At 52.6% G+C, this 11,264-nt stretch overlaps 1 long non-coding RNA gene across 1 annotated transcript in view; it reads right to left on the bottom strand.

The window, feature by feature from the left end:
- Positions 1 to 1,757: 1,757 nt before the first annotated feature.
- LOC109314401 overlaps positions 1,758 to 11,264 on the bottom strand; it is a 20,417-nt gene continuing 10,910 nt past the window's right edge. Inside the window, exons 2-3 of the long non-coding RNA XR_002102280.1 lie at positions 4,566 to 4,634; positions 1,758 to 2,267 (exon numbers count right to left, since the gene is read on the bottom strand). This is a non-coding gene — a long non-coding RNA (uncharacterized LOC109314401). The remainder of the gene's footprint in view (positions 2,268 to 4,565; positions 4,635 to 11,264) is intronic.

The raw sequence follows: 11,264 nt of genomic DNA, 5'->3' as shown, positions 1-11,264 counted from the left end.
GGCCCCTGCCAGCCCCACGTGCACAGGCTACATGATTCCTCTCCTGCCCACCCAGAGACTCAGCAGGACGGACTCTGTGGAGTGGCCTGACCAGGGGGTCTTCCCCCAATGGCATGGGGGACCCCCTGGTAGGGACTGCTCAGGTATGGCTAGGATGCACAGGTTGTGGGGCCATCCGGGGGACCTAGACACATCCTCCAAAGCCAAGGGGTGATGTTTCTAAACCCCTTAGGCAGCTGTACAAAATAAAAAACACAATATCAGTTTACAGCTGGCTCTCTGCTATCTCCGGGGGCCCACAGGCAGCCACTTGAAGCACAGTGTAAGCTACAGCAGCCCTAAAGATGCTCTAACTCAAAGGGGGATAGTCTTTTTGGCAGCTGTGCCAAAACTACGCTCTGCACACTCCTTGATTGCCACTGCAAACTCCTTCCCCAGCCTGCTCTGCTTCTCTGCTTTCTGCTCCCTGTCATGTGCTCCCTACATGATCTGCTGCTTTGCTTTCTGCTCCCTGTCCTGTGCTCCTTGCACGATCTGCTGCTCCGCTTTCTGCCGCCGTGCTGCCTGCCCTCTCCCCGATCCTCTGTGCGCCTTGTGCCGAGGCTGGCATTCCTGCCGCAGGTTGGCCACCTCTGGGAGCCCCTGGACTGGCCCACAAGTTGTGGAGCACAAAACGGAGCCGTTTCCCCCCGTTCCTTGATCTCTTCATCCCCATGAACAGGAGCAGAGTAACCGAGTCACGTCTCCCACCCCTCATCCAGGTCTCAGCCAAGCTAGACATGCTCAGCAGCTCTTCACTTCTCCCCACAACTCGGTCGAAATCCTCACGTGTTATTGCCTGAATTGTCCTCTATCAGACTCTCACTAATATTTTGTCTCCATGGTGGCTAGAACAGAACGCAGATAAAGCCTTCCAGCCATCGCTAGGCCTGTCTGCGCCAGGTGTCATTTAAACCTGCGCGTCTCAGTGGGGGGCTTGAAATTTCCATCTGAATGGGAGGGAGGCGAAGGCACCACAAAGTCCGGCAGGCTGCGGTTCCTCAGTACGCTGCCGGTGCCGCAGGGAAGCAGCTCCCACGGCGAGCTCTGCCTTCCTGAGATGAATAGGAAGCAGGCGAGAGCTGCCTCCGCTTCTGCGGTGGCAGACACTTGATGGCTGATGGCTCTGCCTCCAGCTCGACAGCTTGCTGAGCTCGACTGCTCGCTTCTCAGAAGTTTCAGATGAGAAACCCCAACATCCAGCTTGCCATGAGTTTCCGATGAGAAACCCCAATGCAGCAACTGGCTAAGCGCAGTGATTTTCAGCTTTTCCCAGTCCAGGAGCCCCTCAACCCTCCGTCTTGTCTAGCCAGGGCGCACCTCCCAGTTAGCAGTCTGGGCAAGTCGGGGAGTTCGTAACTCCGCTCCCCCAGGCTGCGAGCCAATGCAGCTCTCCTGGGTTTCTCAGCAGAAGAAATGTGCATCGTCTGCTGAGCTCTCCCAGTGGATCCTGGTGCTTCTTAGTAAACCCCAACCTCTTCTCGCACAATCAGAGCTCCTTCCCTTTGCACCCCCTCCACCTTATTTTCTTTCCTTAATCTCCTCCCTTCTGCTGCACAGAAGACCTTGGGCCACACTGACGGGGTACAATTCTGCAGATGCCTAGACCAGCAAGTGCTGTTTCCCATTAATTATAATGCTGCTCGGCTACCACCACCTTAAAAATATCAAAGCACACCCAAAGGAAAAAGCTCTTTGGCAGCTGCAGGAGGCAGGAATGTGATTTTAATGGAGGGCACTGGGGCTGGGAGGGGGTCAAGGCCATTACAAACCTTATCTGCCTTCTGTTTCCAGTGCCAGGTACATGTCTTGGCGGTAGCATAACTAACGTGGGGGGAAAGGGGGGCAATGGGAAGTGGGGCATCAAACCCTGGCATTGACTTAGGGTGAAGCACCAAAATAGCAGCTGTTATCGCTGCCAGTCTGGCCAGTCACTGTCCTTGCCTTGCATGCTGCTGCCGTCCCCATGGCACAAAGCTGCCCGAAGTTATGCCTCTGTGTCTTGGATCTTTTCTCTGCCATAAATACATAACAACATGAATATTTAATAGAAACACAAAAAAAGCCCAGGGCATCTACCAAAATGCAGCCCTCTATGGCAAACTCCACTCCCCCCAAGGAAGAAGATGAGAGGACAGACATCCGTGCCGGACCATTAGCCTCGCTAAGCAACCCACCACCGGAAGCGTCTCAGATGCTACAGCGCTGAGCACAACAGAAGACCCTGTCTGAAAAACAAGTTCCAGTGAGGAAGTGGTGAATAAAGAGTGTTAATATGCACAAGCAGCTTCATTTAGGGGGGGAAAAATGAAATCAGCTGGTTGTAATCTTGATCAATGTGTGTAATTAGACTGCAGTGGCACACACAGACTTGGCCATCTGGAGAGAATGCAAATGCTAACCTAATTAGGGGTTTTCATCAAAAATTAAAAAGGAACTGACTCTGGAGTTGTTGGGAAGAATTTCTGCCTTGCTAAGTGTATATATAGATCGCTGAGAAAAAGCAAACTGCAAGCTCTTGAGAAGCTCTTAAGGAGTTGCAGATTCCTTTCAGAACTGCCACCCGGCAGCCGGTCTCATCAAACACCTTCCTGGACTGAAGCCATTCCCGTTGCATTTCAGATACGAGGCAGGAGGAACATTTATGTCCAGGTTTTTTGGTCCCGTGGAGAATTGAATAGGACCGAATCGCAGCACTGGGGAAGGTCAGACTCCGTTAACAACCTAGAACAGGAGTGTTGCAAGGGATCTCCAGGATCACCTAGCCCAACGCCGAGGCCAGTTCAGCCATCAGATCCTAATGTATCTCCCCAGTTTGGGGCTGGGAAGGTCATTTTGGGAATGCGAGAAACATTGCTGCCTGCCCCTGTCACCCTGCCCAGGGGCTGGTGCTGGGTCAGCGTTCCCACTGAGTCACAGTGTGATGCTGGGGGCTTTGAGCAAAAAGCACCTCTGACTCCAGTGCAGACCAGTCGCCATCACCAGAAATGATGATGGAGACTTGCCTCTCACAAACTCTGCAACGAGACTGATCACTCTCTTTTGCTCCCCTCACCACCGCCAGGCAATACCGAGGTGCACTGCTGGGACTCTCACCCAGCCACAGACGGTTTTACCCCCAGCTTCCTTCGCTAAGAGCCTGATCCATTGCTCACCGAAGTCCGTGGAAACCTTGCCTGGGTTTGCATCAGCCCCTCGTGGAGGGCTTCACACTCCAGGGTGCCCAGCCAGTGGCATGTAAGTGAATTTTAATCATTTAGAAAGGAAAAAATGCCCTCCCTTTTCATGCGCTCAACCAGCCAGAGGTCTGTGGGACATGACGGGGGGGTGTAAACCCCCAAGCCATTACAGCTGTGCCAACAACCTCCCCCTGAGTGAAAGCAGCCTAGTACCCCTGCCTAAGGCTGCCCCTTCTGCGATTCATACTGCTGCTCATGCATCCATCCCTCCTTTCCAGCGCTCCTTCATCTCCATGAACATCCATCCCAGAGATGCCCAAGTCACAAAGCTGAGATCCAGACCCAGATTTCTTTATAACCAGAGAGCATTTGGGTGCAGGGGGATTGCAATAGGGGCTGTACCTTTAAAGACTGGGAATTTGGACAGGGAATTTGGATCTCATGCTGTTGCAATGCTCACCCTGTTGGCACCGGATAATGTTTCTTTCTTGCCAGAACCAGGAGCAGGCAGAGATCACCAAACACCATCAGTTTGGCCCATTATGGAGATGGGCAGATGGGACATTTGAACAGAGGCACAAGCTTTGCCCAATTCTGGGATGGAGAATGGGGTTCAACCCAACACGCCGGCATAGGGACGTTGCCTGGGTTTTTCTTTGGATCCATTTCTAGAGACTCCAGGAAAGAGGTGAAACCTTTCTTTGCCCATGCACTTAAGTAAGAGACTGTTGCTGGACCAGATTGATGCATTTTAACTCCCTGCAGGGGGGTTGCAAAGAGTTTGGAGCTGGGTTGTCCTCGGTGGTAGCAGATGACAGAACAAGGAGCAATGGGCTCAAGTTCTAGCAAGGGAAGTTTAGGGTTTCCCAGTACCCAAACTTTTTCACGAGGAGGGTGGTGAGGCACTGGACCGGGTTATCCAGAGACATGGTGGAGTCTCCATTCTTGGAGGTCTTTAAGACCCAGGTAGGCAAAGCCTCAGCTGGGATGATGTAGCTGGGGCTGGTCCTGCTTTGAGCAGGGAGCTGGACTAGATGTGACCTCCTGAGGTCCCTTCCGACCTGCATTTTCTATGATTCATCCTACTATCATTGAACACCTACACTGCCCCACTGGCCATGCTGAGACCCTTCTGGGCCAGAAAGGAGCGCCTGCTCAACCTTACTGCATATCACTTACACAACCCCTTCTCTAGCAAAATCTTTACTCCGATGGGGAGAACACCAAGGCCAAGCCCTTTCTCTTGGGCCTGTGGTGAACAAGCTTTGTAGGCCAACTCCCTCCATCCAAGGGAACAGCCTTCTGACACCCCCCCACATCAAAAAATCTTCATCTGATATTAATTACCTTGTGATATGGAGCCATCCCATCAGCAAACCCATGAGCTGCTCGCCCTCTTGTGACCAGATGCTGATGCTGCAAGAAGAGTCAGGCTTTTAACTCACGCAAAGGTAGCAGAGAATAGACATACGGTTCCTCAAGCCTTGGACGGACCGCGTGGGTGAGACAGGGAAGGTGTCCAGGCTCATTCAGCAGGTTGTCTCTGCTGCTGCTGCTGCTTCGACTGCCAGCAACTAGCCCCACTTCTCAAGCTGGGTTTGTGTGTGGCAGAGTGGGAAGCAGACTGAATGAAGGCTTGGCTGCAAGGGGACACTTAGAAAAATGAAGCTGAATTAAGAGATAGCTTGGTCACGTTTGCGAGTGAAGGCAGATTCAGGATTTAAACCTCAGAAACTATTTCTGAAGAACTTCACGTGGCGCTTAGCCCAGAGAAGCTAACCTGGATCTGCTAGCCCTGAATGGTCTCAGATGCTACAGTGGTCTTTAAAGTAGATCAGGTGCATCGCACTGAAGTTTTGGAACGGGCATGCTCCTTCTGAACAGGGACGCTCTTAATCTAGCTGTGAATTAAACTAAACTGAATGAAAACCACTTTCAACTCTGAACAAGACTAGCTGGGAAGAGTTTATCTAACCCATTTCTACACAAGCAACCACAAGCAGCTCATCGGGTATGTTCCTTTCTTAAGTGCTGGCCTGGTCTAGCGATGGTTTTGGGGGGTCTAATGCAATAGGATGGGATGGAAAAAAAAAATCAGCTTGGTCCACAAAAGGCCCAGTCCTGCAGGGTGATGATTAATGGAGCTCTTAATGGAAGCTGAGACCCCTCGGTGCCTTCCAGAGGGTGCCAGGCGCCTTCCAGCACAGGGTCTAACACTCAGAGATTTTCCTACCAGGAACCAACATCCTTCCCACAGGAAGCAAATGCTCAATGCGGGCGGCCATCCTTCCTCACAGCAAGCAGCATCAGCTGGAGCTAACCTCCCCCAGCACTGCCGCGCGTCTCGTGCTGCGTCTCCAGTTGCTGAAGGCCGAAGCTGTGAGGCACTTCGATATAAACCCTGGGGCAGAGGCGATTTACTTCCATAACTCGTGAAGCCGGTGCGCACACCTGAGGCATGCAAATCATCCAAATCCCCTGGTTCGAGACATCCCCTTGCTATTAGGGCTGTAGGACACAGGGAAACTGAGGCATGGGGATTAGACCACCCACCTGAGGTCATAGCAGTGACCCAGTGAAGAGTAGCTCCCAGATGTCCCCAATATGCCCAGTGGCCAATACTGCTGCATGCCAGTCACTGGTAGTTTTCCAGCCCCCGTAATACCAAGCTGCAACGCCTAGAGCCAGGTCATTGGAGCAGGGGCCACTCTTTGCTTCAGGCCTGTGAGGCACCGTGTAAGCGTCCAGTGTTAGTGGGATACATTGAGCAAAGCCCTAAACATCTCTGAACTACCAGTGCAGGACGGCCTCCTCCTACGGCAAACAGCATAGCCCAGACCATCCGCTGCTTGTTGCACCCTGCAAGGGTGCAGAGGCTTCTGCTCAGCATCCTCTAACAAGCCCTGCCGAGGCTGCGGGCTAGCGCTTCCTCTCACCACGAGATGGCAGCCGGAGGACACACTGGATGCCGGCACCAGGGCTCGGAGAGAGGCATGTGGGCACGGCTGACCTCCTCTGGCCCACACGCGGATTAAAAGCAGAGTGCTGGGAATCTGGAGCAGCCCCATCTCTGTCCGAGGGCAAGTGGTGTTATGGCCGAGAGCCTTGTTGATCTACACTCAAGGTTTTTTGTGTGTGGGTCAGGATTCCCGGAGCAGGCGATTATTGGGAAAACTCTCTTGCCCTATACAGGAAGTGGCTTTGCGAGATTTGGAGGAAACCAGGGGTCCCTCTGTGTCCCCCATGGCAAAGCATGAGGTCCATGAGCATTTTGAGGGAGCTTGATCCCACCTGTCCTAACCAGGGAGAGCTGGCAAGAGCCAGCGGCAGTCCCTTCCCATCATCCCAGCCTTTCCTCAGCATTGTGTCCCCCCCCCACACTGTGGGCCACTGCATTGCAGCTGCTGGCATCGCCTTTCCGAGGGGAGTGGAGATGCCAAGGACCGAGGGGGCTTGAGCTCCCCTTGCCCCAGCCCCATGGTCCAGCAGTATGGATGAAACTCTCCCTGCCCCTGCTCTGGGGCTTTCCAAAGGTATGGATCCAGCACCAGCTCCGCACACCCACCCTGGAAGGACAGAGGGAACTGGCTCTGACCCGACCGAGGACTGACCTGCCCCGAGGGGTCCCCCCCTGCTCCAAGCCCTCCCCCGGCCTCTTCTCTCTGCCAGCCCCAGTGCAGTGCCGAAGAGCTGTTTAATATTTTCCACTCGAGTGGTGCGTTGATGAAAGGCCAAGTTGCGGTCTGGATGCCGAGGTGATTAATGCAATTGGATGGCAGCGCAGGGAGATGCTGCACGGAGCTGCTCCGGCTCCTCGGCTCCCTCCCTCGTGACCCAATGTGGAAGGATGCTCATTACTCAGGAGCCTCCCGCGGTGCCAGGTTGTGCTGGAGACCTCTGCCAAGGTGCTGGGCTGCACCCTCCTCCCCGACTTCATAGCGCCCAGGATGAAGTTGGCATCAGCAGCTCATTACGAATCAACTGCTCAGCAAGCCCTGGGAGCGGCTTCATAGTAAAATCAATTTGCCATTAAAACAGGCACAGATTAAAGACCAGATCCTGCATGGGGCAGAGTGGTCTGGCTGTGGGCGTTCAGCACCTCTGTCTCCTGCTGGACTGGGTGCTCCCGGGGCCTTTCACAAGTAAACCAGCACTTGGGGGGTTTACAAATATATTAAAGTGGGCACTGGGGACTCTGCTGCCTAATGAGCTTGAAAGGAGACAATTAATGACACTGATTGATGGTTGGCGGGGGCCAGCTGCCCAGCTGAAGCCCGTGCTAGCTGCTTGGTACACAGCAGAGCACGTCTCGGGGGGCTCGCACATGAAGACCATGAGATTTTCCATGTAAAACACTCATACAGACAGTGAGCAGGTTCTTGCTTGGGAATCCAGCCTGGATTTAGGGGGTAGGATGCACACACTCACGCAACACAGAGCTCAGGGCTCAGTCCTTGGGGGGCACTGAAGCAACTTGGCACCTGGCTTACATTTAAGGGCTTATTCTGCTCTTTGCTGTTTTGCCCGATAGCTGGAAGTTGTGACATAGCAAGGATATTCTTCCAGTGGAAACCAACAGGCACAAGAAGAAGGAGGAAACATGGCAGAGTACGACCCCATCATGGAGCCCCGCACGCCGCGCTGTTTCCAGGCCTTCCCACCTCCAGTATGAAGAGTGATGATAATGCAGCACAAATAATATCTGGACGGGGAATCCTCCTCCTTACTGTGGGGTAAAGCCTGAGACCCTTAATTGGCGAAGTTCCTGGCTGAAAGTCTCCCATGGGTTTTAGAGAGTCACCAGGGAATCCTGTTTAAAGCCTTAAATACCATGTGGCCCTAATGAGCGCTTCAGGGTTATACCCCATCCATTCTTAAAACTCAGGGCACCCGCTTTATTAACCGAGTAGTTCATTATGATGATGATGATGACTTAAAGATTGCTGAGCCCTTAATCCCCCATCTAGCTAATCCATGCACTGCATACAGGAAGAGGTGCCCAGCTTCCTAGCAAAGATTTAATAGCAGACGGGGCTTGGTGCTGCCTCATGGCACTCACATTTCATTCCTATTACAACCCATCCTACAGCAGATAGCAGGATAAAAGGCCCTCGGGAACCCCTAGTAAAAATTGATAGACCTGTGCTCGAACAAGTATCATCAGTAATTAAAAACCACTCAAATACATAAGCAGAGTGGTGCATTTACCTCTCCTCCTTAAGCCTGTGGTCGTGTGGGTGATAACCGAGCAGGTTCCAGGATCTGCCCTAGATCTCTTTGGCATTTGAGTGAGCGAGCGGCATCCCGCTGCGAAGGGATCGGATGGGGGTTCAGAGGCTGGGTCATGAAGCAGAGCTGACCCCAGGAAGGGCATACAAAGAAGCACCTGATCTTTGCGGTGCTGCCACTGGAAAGTGGCTCAGAGATGATCCATGTTCCTCCGGTCTCAAGGGATGGCTCTCCCAGCAGCTGAGGCAGGGGGCTTGTGTAGCCTTGGTCCCCACTGGGAGGGGAAGCAGGCAGGTGGCAAGTAAAGACATCTAACCAGATCATCCCCCGCCAGGTCATCCTCCAAACACTCCCTGATGCTAATATATGAGAAAAGCTGCAGAAATGGCCTTCAGCAAACCTCAGCCTGATTTATTGCACTATCAGCCGTCACTTCCTGCGCCAGTGTGGAGACGGGGTTCTGGCTAGAGACGTGGGCTTTTGGGAACAATTATCTTTGGGGAAGGACCACCCTGGCGAGCTGTGCGAGGAGACAAGGCCTGAACCATGCCGTCTCAGGTGGGATTGGGGGTGGAAGCACCGGGCCCCTCTGCCCACATCAGGCACTTTTGGGGACATCACATCAGAAATGAACAGGACTATCATTGGGGAAAAGCACACAATACCCAACAGTGACGTGGTCTAAGGGAGCGGACGCACCGTACACTCCCCGTCATGAAGTGGCTGCACGTTTTCCAAGAGAGAGCTTCACCCCAGAGCCGAGTGATTTACTTTATAATGGGCTGTGTGTCATGTGTGTGCTCCATTATTACTACACAGCAAAGTCAATGCACTCCACAGTACGCATGAGGGCTGGAGACCCGGTTCTTGACCCAGAAAATCCACCTCCTCCCTTCACTGAGCTGCCCAGCGACTTGTGTCACCTCGTGCCTCCAGTGCAAACGTCTGGGGGTGCCCAATGCCCATGGCTCCCAAGGGAGGGACACCAGGAAAGAAACGCTGTTGTATTGCAGAGCTCGATCGAGGGCTGTGCCTTCTGCGTGCCTAGCTTGGGGTGGGCTGAGACAGAGCCAGGTATGGAACGATCTGGGATTTTTGTGAGGGGCGAGAGAGGGCTCACGGCAAGTGGAAAGTTGCTGGTGGTCCCTGCTGGATGGGAGCAAGCTCTCTGCTTCCTACCAGATCAGTGCCAGATTTAGGCTTAAGCTACTTAAACAACAGTTTAGGGCCTCACAATAGGAGGGGCCTCTAAATAAGGAAAAAAAACCTGGACATTTTCATTCTAATATGACAAAAATATACATGTATGTATGGCTCCACAGTTATTATTCATATTGCGTTTATAAATTTGTGCAGAAATAACTATAATTCATCTTTAAATTTCATGAAAATCCATTTTTGTGGATTATTTTTATTGTATGGGGCCTCTTAAGATGGACGTAATTTAGGGCCTCAGCACGTCAAAATCCAGCACTGCACCAGATTTTGCACTACTTCGTGACACCGTTTACATGGCAAAGCAAGTGCTAATGCAAGGCTAAGTGCCACACCAGGGAGGGAGGGCAGGCAGGACGCGGGGCTCCAAGCCGGCAAGGAGTCTTCCAAGTGAGGGCTTCATTGTCCATTTTGCAGGCCTCTGTAAAAGCACGAGCCTGATGCCCACCATAACTAGCACAAATGCATAATGCTGTTTACTGCCTGCCCTTTAAAAACAAATCACGGTCTCCTGCAGCAAGCCCAGGGGTGGTGGTGGGGTGGCAAGAGGGTTGGAGAGTATGTTATGTTAAAATGAGCTTGCTGCAGGTGCCTCACTTTCCCCCGCACCCTCATTCAACCCCCACCCCCTTCTCTTTCCCAGGCTTCCTGCTTATGCTGACATGCGTGCAGCCCCAGATCCAACTATCCATCTCCCGCCAGGATTGGGGAAGATGCAGCCAGCTTTGCAACCCCCTGCACTGTTACAAGGCATGGCAAAGCAGGGAACAGGGACAGTCGGGGCTGCTCCAAGGGAGGCTGCTCCTTGGATTCACGTGGACTCATTTCATGGTATTGATGCGGTTCTGAAATTGCAGCCATTTAATGATTGTAATAAACCAGAGCTGGGCTGCAGTCCCGAGTCTGGGCTGTCCCAGTGCAACCGCCCCATAAATTAGCAGGCAAGTTATTATTAAGCTGCAGGCTCCTCCAGAGAATACCAGCAACATTTCCAGCTCCATATATTTTCCTTAAGGAGGTCTCCCCAAGATATACTTCCTGGGCACTAAGAAAGCCTGTTATTGTTAATTAAGTATCACTTTATGAGCAAAAATAGCAGAACCAGCTTTGAGTTAAAACCTCATCATGGTGATAAACTGACCCTGTTGTTAATTAACTCCAAGACAATCCATAATGTCCTACCTTCTTCCTCATCTATCCCACTTTTACACTCCCCTAATCGATGGGAAAATGCAGGGGAAGGTAGGGGGACGTCCCTGGTGGGTTATGCTAGATGGCAAAAAGATCCAGCCTGATACCCCAGGACATGAACCCCCCCCTGCATAGATAGGCAGCCCAAGCACCAGCATAAGCTCGTCTTGATATCACAGCCCGAGGAGATGGGAACTCCATGCCCCAACCAGGCCAGAGGCTGCCCTCCAGGGTACAGAGCAGCATGGCTGTCTGGAGGGTGGCTTTGTGGTGCCCTCTCTGGCCCTTCCCAGCAGAACCAGGTGCCTTACCTGAGTCTCACTAAACCCCAGCGCAAGTCTTTCTGCAAGGCTATGTTCAGGAAGCAACCTGGGAAATGCAGTTATCTAGAGACCACCCATCACAGCTCCA

This window comes from Crocodylus porosus, unplaced genomic scaffold, assembly GCF_001723895.1.
Source record: "Crocodylus porosus isolate Cpor-Errol unplaced genomic scaffold, CroPor_comp1, whole genome shotgun sequence".
Classification (NCBI taxonomy): domain Eukaryota; kingdom Metazoa; phylum Chordata; order Crocodylia; family Crocodylidae; genus Crocodylus; species Crocodylus porosus.
The sequence above is the reverse complement of the archived record's forward strand: the minus strand, read 5'-3'. Positions and strand labels throughout refer to the sequence as shown.